The sequence below is a fragment of the Pteropus vampyrus genome, unplaced genomic scaffold (assembly GCF_000151845.1).
Source record: "Pteropus vampyrus isolate Shadow unplaced genomic scaffold, Pvam_2.0 Scaffold21, whole genome shotgun sequence".
Lineage (NCBI taxonomy): Eukaryota > Metazoa > Chordata > Mammalia > Chiroptera > Pteropodidae > Pteropus > Pteropus vampyrus.
In genome coordinates this window covers 7,967,101-7,982,328 of record NW_011888802.1, presented here as the reverse complement: position 1 = coordinate 7,982,328, position 15,228 = coordinate 7,967,101, and the positions used below count along the sequence as shown (strand labels likewise).

The 15,228-nt window shown below is 31.4% G+C and overlaps 1 long non-coding RNA gene and 2 pseudogenes across 1 annotated transcript in view; all 3 read right to left on the bottom strand.

Moving 5' to 3' along the window:
- The window catches only part of LOC111736645, a 611,781-nt gene that overhangs the window by 56,253 nt on the left and 540,300 nt on the right, over positions 1 to 15,228 (bottom strand). The window lies entirely within an intron of this gene.
- On the bottom strand, positions 1,736 to 1,854 carry LOC111736734 (annotated as a pseudogene).
- LOC111736712 lies at positions 13,786 to 13,904 on the bottom strand (annotated as a pseudogene).

Genomic DNA, 15,228 nt, shown 5'->3' with positions numbered 1-15,228 from the left:
CACCTAAGGTAGACACTGGTTCATGTTACAACATCGTTCTTTATAACTCAGCTCTTAGCTGGTTTCAGTCTGTACACATGGATCAGGGGTAAAAAGGTGGGATAGCTGTATATATTTGTAGTTGTCTTTTACTGGAGAGGATGTGGAGAAAAAGGAACTCTTGTGCATTGTTGATGATTTTCCTTTTTAAATTTTATTTTTTAATTTTATTTATTATTCTTCCTTTTGTCTATTTCTTTTATTTATTTTTGAATTTCTGATCTGTGCTGCTTTTTTTCCACATAACTAAGTACTTGTTTGTGCATGTTTAATTTATCTTAGTGTTTTATAGTTTATAGTTTATGTGTATATGCTTTTGGGGTCTTTATAATCAGCTGAAGTGTTTTCATTTTAATGTTTTATATTTTTTGTATGAGAGTTTATAGATATAAGATGTTATGAAGGATTTTGGCAGTTTGGAATAATTTTCAAGATTCTTATATCAAAGATATTCTCTTTTCTTAGTGTTCTGAAGTTTGATATTTTTAATGGTTGGTTTTTTGAAGAGTAATAAGACGGTGTGTGTCATTTGATTTTTTTTTTCTTTTCTTGCAGAACAGTAAGTTCTTTCCTCTTCCCTCAGTTTCCCTTTAGTGTTCACTTTCCAAATAGTTTCTTTCTTTTCCTACTAACCTTCTTCTCCCCCAAAATATTGCCTTAGCAAGACAGCTATTTGAGTCCTGTTTGCTCTTTTAATTCTTTTCTGTAAAGTTAGTGTTTTGTTTTTCAAGAACTATTTTGTTTTCAATATTTTTATATGCAGAGTGGCCTTTTTCTTTTTGGGGTGATTTTACCTCAATAGTAGGCACTCTGCTGCTTCATTTCCTCTTCTGTGATTTTTTTTTACAACCTAAGTTTCTCTACATAAAATTTGAGAAAAGAGTCACAAAATATGGGTGGTGGAAAATGATTACTACTTTTTTCTGCTTATAAGATTTCAAGTTTTTAGCGTTCTCTATTTTCTGCTTTTACTGCTTTTCACTGGTTTTGTGTGGTGTAATTGGTACTTCTTGTTGATTTGTATACTTTTTATTTATGTTCAGATTCATATTTACACATCTGTTATTACCTTGGTTACTTTTAATTTTGTTTAGTTTGCTTTATATAAAATTTATGATAAACTTGCCTAATCATATAAAGATTTTCAAAATGCTTGTTGTAACCATGGCATCTTAGAAATAAATGCCATTTAAAAGCGGCAAAAATAGTCACCAAAATGGGGCAAGCAAAGAAATAAAGTAATGAGGAAAAGGCTAGACGTCAGCAAATCCATAAAAGAATCATTTTCTGCTTGTTTAAATTTCAATAATAGATGATTCAATTAATATGATGTTTCCTAAATATGCATGGACAATATTATAATATTTAACAAAACTATTTAAAATTTCTCAGTAAAATTAACTTTTATAAACTGAGACTATTTAATGCTGCAACTCCAATCTGGTAGGATGTAATGTATAATAGGCATTAGTCCTTAAAATGACAGAGATTTTTGTTTTATGTCTGCATTTCATCACTCCTTTTCCAACTGACGAAGTGCCTCTTTTTGAACATCAAGATGTTAGTGATATTTGTACTTGTCTCAGAATTTTTTTGGGGGGGGTGCGGCGAGACAACCTTTGGTTGACCTCACAGATTGCAAGGACCTTGTCAGCTTACAATCCCTTATTATTTATTTATTTAGTTTTAGTTTTTACGTCTACAGCACCTGGGCTTCCTAGGTGGTCTCCCATCCAAGTACTAACCAGGCCCAACCCTGCTTAGTTTCAAAGATCAGACGGGATTGGGCTTGTTCAGGGTAGCATGGCCATAGACATGTCGCAAAATTTTTTAATGACAATAAATGTTAATATAATAATTAAACTCGAGGATGTATACAGTGGAGCTCTTCATACATGTTTTTAAAAGAAACAAATATTCACATGTTAGAAGTTGTAGTTCTAATAATATATTGATGAAGCTATGCATATTCCGTTTATTCGTCATCTCTATTGGAGAGAAATTATATTTTGGCATTGGGTAGAAAATACATTTGTGTTTCACAGAGTATGGGCATTATCAAAGAATGATGGTGGCATATAAACACAGGGATTACAGAGGGGGTTCCTACTGATCAACTTGGGGACACTTTGAGCCTCAATATAAAGACATTGGTAAATTATCATCAATTAATAGTGAAAGGCCAGAAATTCATCATGTTTTAAGAAATAAATGAGGCAAAAGGGAAAACACTACAGAATAATGCCAAATAACATATAAGAAAGAAATAATAGAGTTAAACATTCATAAAAATGTGTAATGTTCAGTTATAGAGACATTCCAAAATATTTATCATTATCTCCTGATTAATCATTTACATTATTTGTCCTCTCTCTTGTATTGATTTGTTACATTTGTTAAAAACCTAATAGGTGGATGTAGAGTTTGAAATTTGTCTGAAGTATACAATTTTCTCCTTTGGTAGTCAACAATAGTATATTTTACATATGCCAAGGTAATTTAAAAACATTATGTCTGAAATTCATCATAGTAGAAAAGGATAGTGATTTTTTAAACATTATTTAACTACTGAAATATACAAATAAATTCTGGTGACTTTTTGGAGGGTGATATTTTCTTATTCATAGTAAAACTCATGATATTCAATAAATTCAATGTGTTTAATTTAATAATACTAGTTTTTATCATTATATAAGTTAATCTATCAAGTCCAAAGATTTTAAATAATTCATGGATGCTGATATACCTTTATTTAATTATATACACATTTCTATACATCGGTTCTGCATGTTGAATCCATCTTATAAATCTCATAACTAATCATTATGTATGTTATTATTTAAGATGTTTGAAATAACAAAAACAGTAGATAACACTGGTTAAGTTCTCTCGTTAGTCATGGCTACTGAGAGATCTGTGTTCATATGATTGTAATTTGTTACCCCATGTATCTCATGCTTAAATTCTTTAGTAAACTATATTTAAACTAGAATCATAGTAAAAAGGAGCAGGGATAAGATGAAGCCACTAAGGCATTTTCCTTGGCACAAAATTTAAGGGAGGTAGGTGTGGAAGGAGATGGAGAAAATGGGTGAAAATAGTCAAAGGTTACAAACATCTAGCTATAAGATAAATAATTCTGGGAAATCAAATGTACCGCCTCATGACTATAGCCAATAATACTGAATTGTATACTTAAAAGTTGCTGAGAGAGTAGATCTTAAAAATTCTCACTACAAAAATATTAGTAAGTATATGAGGTGATGGATGTTAACTAAACTTATTGTGGTAATCATTTTGCAATATGTACATATATCAAATCATCACATTGTAGACCTTAAACTTACACAATATCATGTGTCAGTTATATCTCAATAAAATTGGAAAAATTACAGCATCATCCAAAAATTATAAAAAATAAAATTAATCAAAGCTTATTGATCCCAGAACCCTATGTGATTAGCATGGGTACTTGCTTATTAGGAGAGAGCATCTCATTCTATGAGCCTGTCATAGACACTCTGTATGTGTACAAGAAGTCCCATGCTTTCCTTTTGCACCAGAACCTGCAAATTATCTAGCTGGTCCTGTATACAGGTGGTGTAGTCCCTAGAACAGAAGTAATAATTCTTTTAAGTACATGGCAAATAACCTGAGTTCAGTACTGAATGGTACCTGATGTTATTGAAATAAAAATGTGAGAAAAAGAAATCTAATGTTTTGAAGTGGATTTTTTTTTAAAGAGGCATTTCTTTATATGTGCTGAAGCCAATGACATTGTCAAGTGGATATGAATTCTGCATTTTGGCCTGGAGATTATATACTAAGATATGAGACCATACAACATGATTAAAAGAGTATATGGAATTAGAGGATATTCTTTAAAAATACTAGCTCAAGCACTTGTATGCTTCATGACTTTAGTTAGACATATTATAAATTTCCTCTTGCTCCTCTGTGAAGTTGGGTTAGTGATACCTATTTACAAGGTAGCAAACATACAGCTATCACACATTTTTGATTATCTCATATGATGGCAGCCAAAGAGATGTTATATTGATTGCCCAAGGTCACAGAGCCAATAAATGCCAATGAAAGAATTGAAACCCAAGAAGTATGACTTGAGAGTCTCTCACTTAAATTCTGCTATTACTATACCCAGTATATGTAGTTATTAGAAAAGTATAAATTCTACACAATATAAGAATACTCTTAATTTTGAACAAAAATTAAATCGAATCTTTAAAGGAATAAATGCAAATGGAAGGGTCTTCATTATTGAAAGCTTAATTCTTATTCTATATAATTTATATGCAAATTAAAGACAAAAATATATATTACTGAATAGGTGTGAGAAATATCCAATTCAGTTAACCATTAAAATCTTCCCATGTATACACTCACATATTATTATAGCGGATTCATAAAGATTTTGCATATATGTATGAAAATGCAACAGGCAGGTTGCTTTAGAAATAAATTATATTAAGCTTATTTAAATAATTGTATTTCTGCCTTCTTCTAATATTTCTTTTGATTACATCCCCTTCTCTACTCCTTTTCAGCATGTTTAAATAAAGGATTTTAATTGTAATTTTAATCTTTTTTAACTCAAGATTCTATTCCAGCCTATTAAAATCCTGTTAAAAATACAGGTAACAAGGGTAAAATATTTGCAAAATTTAGTATGAAAAGTTTAGGCAGTAAAAGCTTAAAAGCTATATGTATGAAATCTTAGTGTTTTGGCATTTAGTAATATAAAAGTAATCATCAAAATCATAACAGGCTGCTTTCTGTGGTTTGTTCACTTCCTGCATGAGCAGATTATTTTCATGAATATCTACAATGTAATGGCTGAATGTCTGAATTATTTATACAAACACACACATATTATAACAGAACAAGTTGCCTCAGTTCTGTCAGTATTATTTCTTTTTTCTTTTGAGGAAACTCTATAACAGATGGGAGGAGTAACTCCTGCATACTAATTATTAAATTCTCCACCATTTTCTGTGGTACAGGTCAAATGTCAATCAATACATTTTATTCTGAATACCTAAAAGAATTTCAACCTTAATTAGCTCATTCATAATTTGTGCAATATTGAAGTATTAGCAAGTTCATAGTAGTGGTCAAGATATATAAGCAAAGAACTTAACCTTGATGATACCACAAAAGTTAAAATAATACTGTTTAAATAAAGCCAAAGAAGAACAGTGGTCATTAGGAATTCGATATGAGCTTATCTACAATATAGTACACCAATTATTGCACGTGTAGCAAAAAGGTTGTTTTTTTCCTTGCATAAGAATAGAAAGCTGAACTTTAATAAGTAAACTACATTTTTGTAAATACACGTTAATATAGAAAATCTGTTACATGCTAGTTCTGTAATGGATTACTTTACTTCCCAAGTTATTACCACATAGAATAATAATGTGGTCGTAACAATGATGGAGTAAACAGTGAAATTCCTGAGTAGTTTTGTATGTACTGGCACATTAGTGATTTCTGTTCAGTATTTCTTACTCTATGCTCATGTGATTTTGTTATTAGGCTTATGGTGGACTAATGAAAAAAGTCAAATAGTTATTCTTTTATTTCCTGAAAAATTTTGTATAAGAATGATGGTGTTTCTTTCTTAAATGTTTGACAGAATTCAAGAAGGAAGACATTTAGTTCCAGAGATTTCTTTTTTTGAAATGTGTTTTGGTTAAAAAAAAACAAAAAACAAAAAAACAATTCTTCTCTGTGTGTAAATGTTTTAAGCATCTGAAATTGAAAGTCAAATGTTAATCAAATCTTTAATTCAACAAAATTATCTTCAGTTAGCAACTATGTCTCATGTCCTTTGTTCAGTGTTAAAACACTGCTAAAAATAGTTTTCAACATAGTTGAAATAATGGACAAGTATAAATAATCAATTTTAATATAGAAAAAAGGTTACACATTGAAAAGTATGTAAGCTACACTGAAGAAATAAGAATATTTCATATTATGTTCAAAACTTTGTGTAAGAATATATGACTAGTTGAATAAACTACATAGACAAGTACTAAATATCATGTCTTGCATAGTGAAATCTCAACAGATGGAGACATTTTCCTAAGTGTCTCTGCCTTAGCGTTAATTTTCACTGAAACGCTAGACCCCAATGGGTTCATTATTATTCTAGCAAATTACGTACACAGAGTATATTTTTGTTTTTATAAATGAATGAGACATTCTTTTCTTACGTAGAAAATTGGAGAAAAATAGATTCTTAATATAAATAGAAAAAGCAATGCATTTCTGTATTTATATTTAATTTAATACTCATTTTGAAGAATATTTTAGTTCTGATTTGTTTTGAAGATAAATTCAGTATGTGAGTTAAAATAGTGCTTATTAGCATAGCATTGATATTTACCAATACAAACATATTTTTCCCTTAGGACTTATGTTTTATCATGCTGAGATATCTAATTTCTGATTTTTTTAGTGTTTAAAATTTGAAATTGAGATTTTGTTGCTGCTGTTTCCTTGTCCCTGTTCATTTTGCTTTATTGATGTTTATTAAGAGGCATTTTAGATCAGCTACTCTAGCTTCTCTTATCTCTTAACTAGAAACTTTTAAAATAAAGTATGTTTCATAACTCAGATCAGGATTTGAAGTATTTTGTCAAATTTACTTGCTTATAGATTCTATTCCTCTCCAGTCATGATCAGATATCACCTACAGATTCTTTCTGCAAAACCTCACTGGGCTATTTTCTTGAAAGAAAAGTGGTTTCCTAGTAGCCAAAAATAACAGGCTTTGACTTATGATTTGGTTTCACCTTTAGATGTTTAAATAAAATCATGCTACCCATCTCACAGAACTTCTTAATCTACTCATCCAGAACAACAGACACCAACTGATTTACACTTTCTTCAGCAGCTTAGTACCACTAATTTTCTTATGTATATGCTTTACTCAGACTTTTCTACAAATAAGTCAGCTATTCTTTTAAAACTATAATTTTACCTCCTACATCAGTGGATCTCAATCCCTCTGAACCAATGTTCCCTCATAATTATAAACAATGTGTAATTTTATTTAGTGAAATAAAATCCATACATTGCAATAAAAGAGAGAAAAAAAAATTAAATTCTATTCAAAAATACCACAAAGCCCACATTCAACTAGAGGGTTCTGAGGTTTTCAAAACCTATCATTATAATATGATTTGATGCAAAGTTTGCAATATAATAATATCAATGTTTCAGGTATCTGATACCATGTCTTGCATCCTCTGCCTCTCCCACTGCATTCCTTTTCTCATCATCTTGAAACTCAGATTTCTGCCACAAATTGACTTTAGTTTTCAGAACAAGAAAGATAGTTTCATTGTTGCTTCTAGTATTTTTTATCTAATGAAATCTACTCATGTTTTATTCTTCTGCTTAATGGAAACCATCCTTCTGATGTTTGATTTAAATTCCAAGCAGAATTTACATGTGTATTATTTTTTTTTATTTTCCCTGCTTATCACTCAGTGCAATTCTGAATGGCCAGCAGATAGCACCCCTTAATTTCTCTCTGTCATTCACAACTACCTGAGGAAAAGCAATGAAAACCAGAAAAATGGATAGAGAAGTTATTCTTTAATGCTGATCAAGCAGATTGAAGACATAGCTTTGTATATAACTAGCTCCATATTTCCTTAGTGTGACACATTCTTTCAAAGGGTCACTGACAAAGCTGGCCATGCACAATGCCTTTCTGGGGCGGAGTTGCCATGGTAAACTTGACACAAAGGATAAACTAATATATTCTACTTTAAATGCAGGCAGCTGGATCTAAAAGACAGAGGGCCTTAAGGGGCTGGCCCAAGCATACGCCTTTCTTTTCCTTAAACCCAACAGTCAGGTAAGTATAAGTAGAGAAATAAGAGTCAGAAAGACATGAGTGGAAATTAGGAACTAACTACAAAGAATATGGAATAGGAGTTCAGTCCTAACATTCCACGCAATTGATAAGATCCAGTAGGTAGAAAGGGAATTTAGAACTAGCGAGAGCTATGATCAACCTTCTGCAAGACCTACAGCTTAAAATATGTCAGTCTTTTACCCACTATGAAAGCCCAGTGCAGCCTGTAAAGCTGAAGAGGTCATGCAGGACAATTCCTTTCTCTTGGGAGACTGAGCTGACCTTGGCAGGGCAGAGTGAGTCAGCTCCTGCTACAGAGCATCATTTCACCCTTGAAAGCCTCCATGGAGCCTCCATGTCCCTTTCCTGAAAGACAGAGCTAAAATCTATCTTAGCTTATATACTTTCTACCCCTGTTTAATTGTGTCTTTTGACAACAGGTCAGGAACTAGGGTCTGGGTACTATGGAATTTGTCTGGTTTGTTCACTACACCACCTAAGCCAGATCATACACACATGTACGCACACACACACACACACACTAGGCACATAACCTATTTCTTCTGCAGGGGCTGTGCCCACCCTGCCACTTCCCAAATACTGTGGATATAAAACTATAGATGCTGGCGGTATGTCCTGTGCTGCACTGGAAACTCACTGGCATAGAGAGCAGGTGAGTAAGAACAGCTGAGAGATGAGAGTGTTCTGAGTAGCATATCTGGACATCTGGAGTTTTTGCCAAAATTCTTCTTTGTGGTGAGGTCCATATTAATGAATTCAAAAGAGAGTAAATATATGAGGTCCTAGTAAATAATTTGATGTCTTAGAAGAGAGGCAGAGGACTGTATGTACATGGTCGTGATGAAGTGGACATTCTGCAATGGAAGTATTTCATATCACAAAATATGAAACCCCAAATAGTGCATGCATGTAGATGAATAATATACTTAAATTCCTTTATGTTATAAATATTTGTAAATCATTTAGGTTGTTAAAATTTCAGATATGTTTGAGTATAATTGAAATGCTTTGCCAATTTTGAAGAATTTAAAGGTAAGAAAGAGGTAAAAATTGCTTTATCAATCAATAATATTAGAGCTCAGATGTGCTTGTTTGGGAAATAAATATTCCAAAAAGAGAAAAAAGTTGTTTTAATTCTTTACACAATAATCTTTGAACACTGTACATTGTGCAAGCATTCTGTTGCATATGGATACATCATAATGAACAAAACAGTACACGAAGTACTATGGATTGAATATTTGTGTCTCCCCAAAATCTATATGTTAAAACCTAATTCCTATTATCATGGTATTAGTAGGTGGAGTCCCTGGGAGTTAATTAGGTCATAAGTATTGCACACTAGTGAATAGAATTAGTACCTTTATAAAATAGACTCCAGAGAGCTCTATTGCCTTTTCTGCCATATGAAAATACCACAAGAAGCTTTCGAAGAACCAGGAAGCATCCTTAACCAGACACCAAATCTGCCGGCACCTTGATCTTGAACTTTCCAGCCTCCAGAATTACGAGAAATAAATTTCTATTGTTTATAATCCATGCAGTCTATGGTATTCTGTTACTACAGCATAAACAGACTAAGATGAATAGTGAATAAAATCCCTTTCCCTATGGAGTTTATAGCCAAGTAGAGGAAACCAATATTTGAAAAATCTCTTTCTCTCTCCCCCTACCACTTCACTCCATGTTTTTTCAGTGGTGTTAAGTGCTTGAAAGAAATGTAAAGTGATATGAGAGAAAATATTAAAAGAGACTAGTTCAGTTTGCAATTCAGATAAGACCACTCTGAAAAATTACTTTGTATGTTGAGACATGAGATGTGAATAGAGGTCACTCAATTTATGATACAGCTCTTTCATTCCAGAATAACTCTCTTCTAGAGATGAAAGATACGGTTCAAGGATGCATTTATTGAAAGGACATGAGGAAAGCACCAACTATCTTGGTAGATTTCTTTAAATAATTAATGGTCATAAAACTCCAATTATACTTCACTGAGCTATAAATTGCTCTGAAGACCTGCAAAAACAGACTTATGGCAGGGAATTAAGAGTAGGACAACCAAAGACAATATGTGGCCCAGAACAAGAATGCAAAAAAAGTTAGATGCTTTAGAATATCTTTAGTGTAGAATATGAAAATAAAAGGCATTACTCAAATAAATACTTGAGAAACATATGCTTAAAGAGATTTTAAAATTTACAGTGTAAAGCAAACTGATATATTTTTTAAAAGCTTCTGAATATAACATACATTGAATATTACTGTGTATTCCATGGTCATTAGGTCAAAACTTTTCAATCATTAGTTTTCTACTTTAGGCAAATTCTTCTCTCTGAGAAGTGCGCCACCCCTTCCCCCCCCTCCACTCCCCCTTCCCCCAGCAAAAGAAAAAGAAATCTAATAAGGCTCTTGAGGAAAGAAAGTGTTTCTAAAAGAGTTGATCTTAGTACTGAATTTTTATCAAGTAAATGTATTGATTGTTTATAAAAGCTGTAGCAGAATTTTTCTATGTAAATTTAGAGAGAATAGAAAAACAAACGTCTGTTAAGTAAACATAAAAGAATTGGGTCGAAATTATTGAATTACTTTGTAGCATAATTAAAAAATCAGTAACTAAAATATGGCACACATCTCACTTTCTTAGATTTACCTGCACGAACTTAACACTCCACCAATTATATTACTGATGATTGATTATCAAACTTGGAAGGCGATTCTTGAAAAAATAACTCATCTTTTCCTTGATCTATCAAAGGCCATGAGCTCAGAAAACAAACGTATTTCTGCTTATATAGAAAATGAAAAGTCTCTCAATGTCACAGCCTTTCTTTTAGTTTCCTTTCTTTCTTTCTTTCTTTCTCTTTCTTTCTTTCTTTCTTTCTTTCTTTCTTTCTTTCTTTCTTTCTTTCTTTCTTTCTTTCTTTCTTTCTTTCTTTCTTTCTATGTTGGACAGAAAAAAAGGTAAAATTTATTAGGTTTGATGGTGAAATCTGGAATTCTGTGCAATTAAAATTATCAAGTGCAAAAAGCATGAGTCTACGTCATATCATAGTCATAAACAAAGGGATTCAGAAACAGTAATATTATCTTGGGTATTGTTTTGGGGAGAGAATTTTCCTTTTTCCAGTTTTAGAATGAGGAAGAAAAAACAAGTGACCCAAGAATTGGCATAGAAGTCAGCACCACAGTAAATCCTGCTAATTAAGAGTGTTTAACTGCTTTAAATTCTTACCTCTAGGTCTTAAGAAAATGAGAAGATGAACTATCTGAGGTTTATCTTTCCTTTCCAAGATGGGATCGATGAAAAATAGCTAGATTCTGCTCTGTGTCAGAATGGAAAGCACCTGTTAATCTTGTTAGGGAATGTTCATGCTTGCGAAAAAAGTTTATGTACAATCACAAAAGTATACCAATGTCTATGTCCAAATATATATACACATTACATATTTATACGTACACACATGTACGCATAATCTGTCTTTACCATTCATGGATTCTGTATTAGTGAATTGGCCTATTCACTAAAAATTGATTTGTGATCTCAAAACTAATACCCGCAGAACTTTCACGGTCATTCAAGGACACGTGTAAAGCTACAAAAATTACATTGCCCAACATACATATTCCCAGCTGAGGTACAACAATGTCATATTCTGTCTTTTTGTTTTAGCATTCCTATTATAAGTGTAAATTTTGCATTCTATTAAGTGCCACGTCTTTCACATTTTGTGCTTTTTGTAGGTTATTTTGCTGTTTAAAACGGCCTCCTAGCAGTAGTGTCTGAAGTGCTGTCTAGTGTTCCTAAGAGCGGGAAGATGTAATGGTATGCACATATACAATTCTAGTAAATATTGCCAAGCAGTTTTCTAAAGTGGTTATACCAATTTACCTTTTTGGCAGGAATGCACAAGACTTTGAATTGCTCCACCTCTGTATCAACATTGTTATTATCAGTCTTTTTTATTGTTGAATTTGCCGTGGGTGTGTGTATAGATGTAATTCATCTTGGTTTGAAATTATATTTTACTGACAACAAATGAGGTTGGAAACATTTTTCTATATTTACAGTATTGACCATTTGGATAGTATCTCTCCTTATTGATCTCTAAAGCACCAAAAATGTCAATCTATTGTCAAATAATTTGCTTCCTCTGGCATCTTTGTCTTGTTAGCTCACTGGAGCATTCGAATAGATTTTTTTTCTAAGGTATTCACTTTGATTCCTACATAAATGTAAGTATGAAATAAGCAAATCAACATTTACCACTTTTCTCCTTTCCTCTCTTTTCCCCTCTATTTCTGGGAAAAGGTGGTACTCATAATCTCCTCAGGTTGAAATATTTATGAATAAAGTTGGTCAGAGTTTTTCAGGAATATTTTAATGATAAATTTTCTTTATTATCTTTTGTATACTGGAAGGGAAAAACAGAAGAATGATAGTAATAAAAATAAAACAGAAGATTCAAGACCTGCCAGGAAAAACGGTCTAGTTATAACATGAAAAAAAAAAGCTTGATAAAAACATTTGAATTGGGAAGCTAATCAACAAATCAATGCTAAAATGACATTCAAATGAGAACGATCGATTGACTGCCAGTTAATTGCCCTTTTTATTTGTTTGAAAGAATTTCTTTTAATGACCTAGTTCCGCACAAAATTCTTGGTTATTGTTTAGAATCTGGAAATCTCACACATGGGATTCGTTTATAAGTGTCACTTTTTATAACAAATATAATTTCCACACTGTATATTAAACAGAAATATTGCAGTAAGGGGAAAGAAAATTCCTCCTACTAGAATCAATATTTTACTAAGTGTAAAAATGGATCACACTGATCCTCCAGAAGAAATTGCCAATAGGATCCTGAATTTATAAATCGAAACATTCCAGAAAAGAACCTAAGGCTCATTGATTAAACTAATAGTGTTTATATTTGAATATTTTCCATTTGGGCTGGTCAATTAATTTCTCTGGGCCATACATTTTCATATTTGTTTAAAATACATAGAAGCAGATAGTAGAAAAGTGTTTACTAGGGGCAGGGAGGTGAGGGAAATGGGAAAATATTGATCAAAGAGTACAAAGTTGCACTTATGTAGGATGAGTATTTCTACAGATCTAATGTACAGCAAGATGGCTGTCATTCATAATACTATATTGTATATTAGAAACTTGCTAAAAGAATTTCAGGTACTCTCACCACATACACACAAAAGGTATCTATATAAGGAGTTAGATATGTTATTTAGTTTGATTGCAGTAATTATTTCATTATATATATATATATATATATGACAACATCATGTTGCACACTTTAGATATATATAAACAAAATACATAACAAAATTAAATTATGTAAATTAATTAAAAAATGTAAAAATGTAAATTAAAAAATGTAAAAGAATATTGGACCAAATGACAGAGTCTCATTCAGTTCTAATATCGCATTATTTGCTTCCGGGATTGATGAATATAGTTTAATAACATATTGGTCACTACACTCCAAACTATAGCGATTATTAACCTGGAGTTCCTATAAGCATAATTATGGACAGTGAAGGATTCACTGTCTCCTTATCTCTTAGCCAGAACACGGGAGTGGCTTCTCATTGAAAAGCTGACAAAATATTTGTATATAAAAATAAAACCTGAATATTTAGATTCTGTATCTGCACAGAATCAATTACAAGTTAATATAAAAAGAGATTTATTATTTGGATAGAGTATTCCTATTTTATTTTATTTTTTAATTTTTTTTTAGGCGAGGCGACCCTTGGTTGACCTCACAGATTGCAAGGACCTTATCAGTTTACAGTCTCTTATTTTTTTAAGCCTACAGCACCTGGTCTTCCTAGGTGGTCTCCCATTCCAGTAATAACCAGGCCCGATCCTGCTTAGCTTCCGAGATTAGACGGGATCGGGCTTGTTCAGGGTGGCAGGGCTATAGGAATATTCCTATTTTAATCAGAATTTTTAGTTATATAAAAATTGTCTTTGAATACCATGATACTGCATGTACAAATCACATATTTTTATCTTTTTAAAAACAATGTGACTTTTACTTTCTTATCATTTTTTAGCATGCTCTTTAAAATATTTGTGTTTATATTTTATGTCTGATATGTGATATTACATTTTTGTTCTATTTAGGAGGCTCATTCAACATTTTCGTTAGCTCTCAAAATTAAATGATGTTTTGTGCAATCACTATCAAGATATTGATATATATTATTCACAACAGTGTCAATGGAAATACCAAATAAAATATTCATTATGTAAAGTCTTTTATATTTCATTCAGATTAAAATATTATTGGAAAAATAATACGATATTATATGAAATATATATGCATGTATATATAAAAGTGCATTTATATGTATATATAAAATGGTAATTACTTTCTAAACTATACTTAATTTTCAAATATTTTTGTCTACTATTATCAAAATGTATATTTATTGGAAAAGAGCTGTGTAATAAAGTTATAACATTTTTCTTAATATTGGCTAATAAAATATATTTGTATATTCTTGGTGATTCATTCATTAATGATATATTTGTTTTTTTAAGTAATTATAATTTTCTCCCTTTTCCTGTCATATAAAATATTCATGGTTTCCTCTGAGTAAATCCAATTTTTATATGCCTACACACAGAAAGAGTAGCACTTTGAGGAAAACAATAAAGCAAAAACAGTTGATTAATATTAATTGTCTTCAACCTGACTATGAAAACTACCAAGCAAACTCCTTTTCCTAAGCAACAAACATTTTAAATAATTTCAGAAAAAAAATACAGGATGACATTTTTACATTTTGAGGAAGTATACTTACATAAAATTGAACATATATGTGTAGAGCTCAATTAATTGTTTCAAATCGAACACCTCCAGCATTTAGATAAAAAAAACAGAACATTATTTTTTAGCACTGAAAAACCAGTCACTACATCCAAGGGTTACCGCTATCTTGCTAACATCATAGAATAGTGTTTTGTCTTGTTTTGTTTTTCTTTTACATGTTTTACATATATGGAATTATGTATGTGTTCTTTTGTGTCTCTCTTCTTTGCTCGATATGTTTTTGAGATTCATCTATATTCTTACAAGTAGCTGTATTTTTCATTGTCATTGTTTTATGCTATTATATTACGTAAATATACCACTATTTATCCAGTGTACTATTTATATGCATTTTGGTAATTTTTAAGTTTGAAAATATTGTTACTTGTGAGTATTCTAGAACATTTATTTTGTTGAAAGCGAATCATGTGG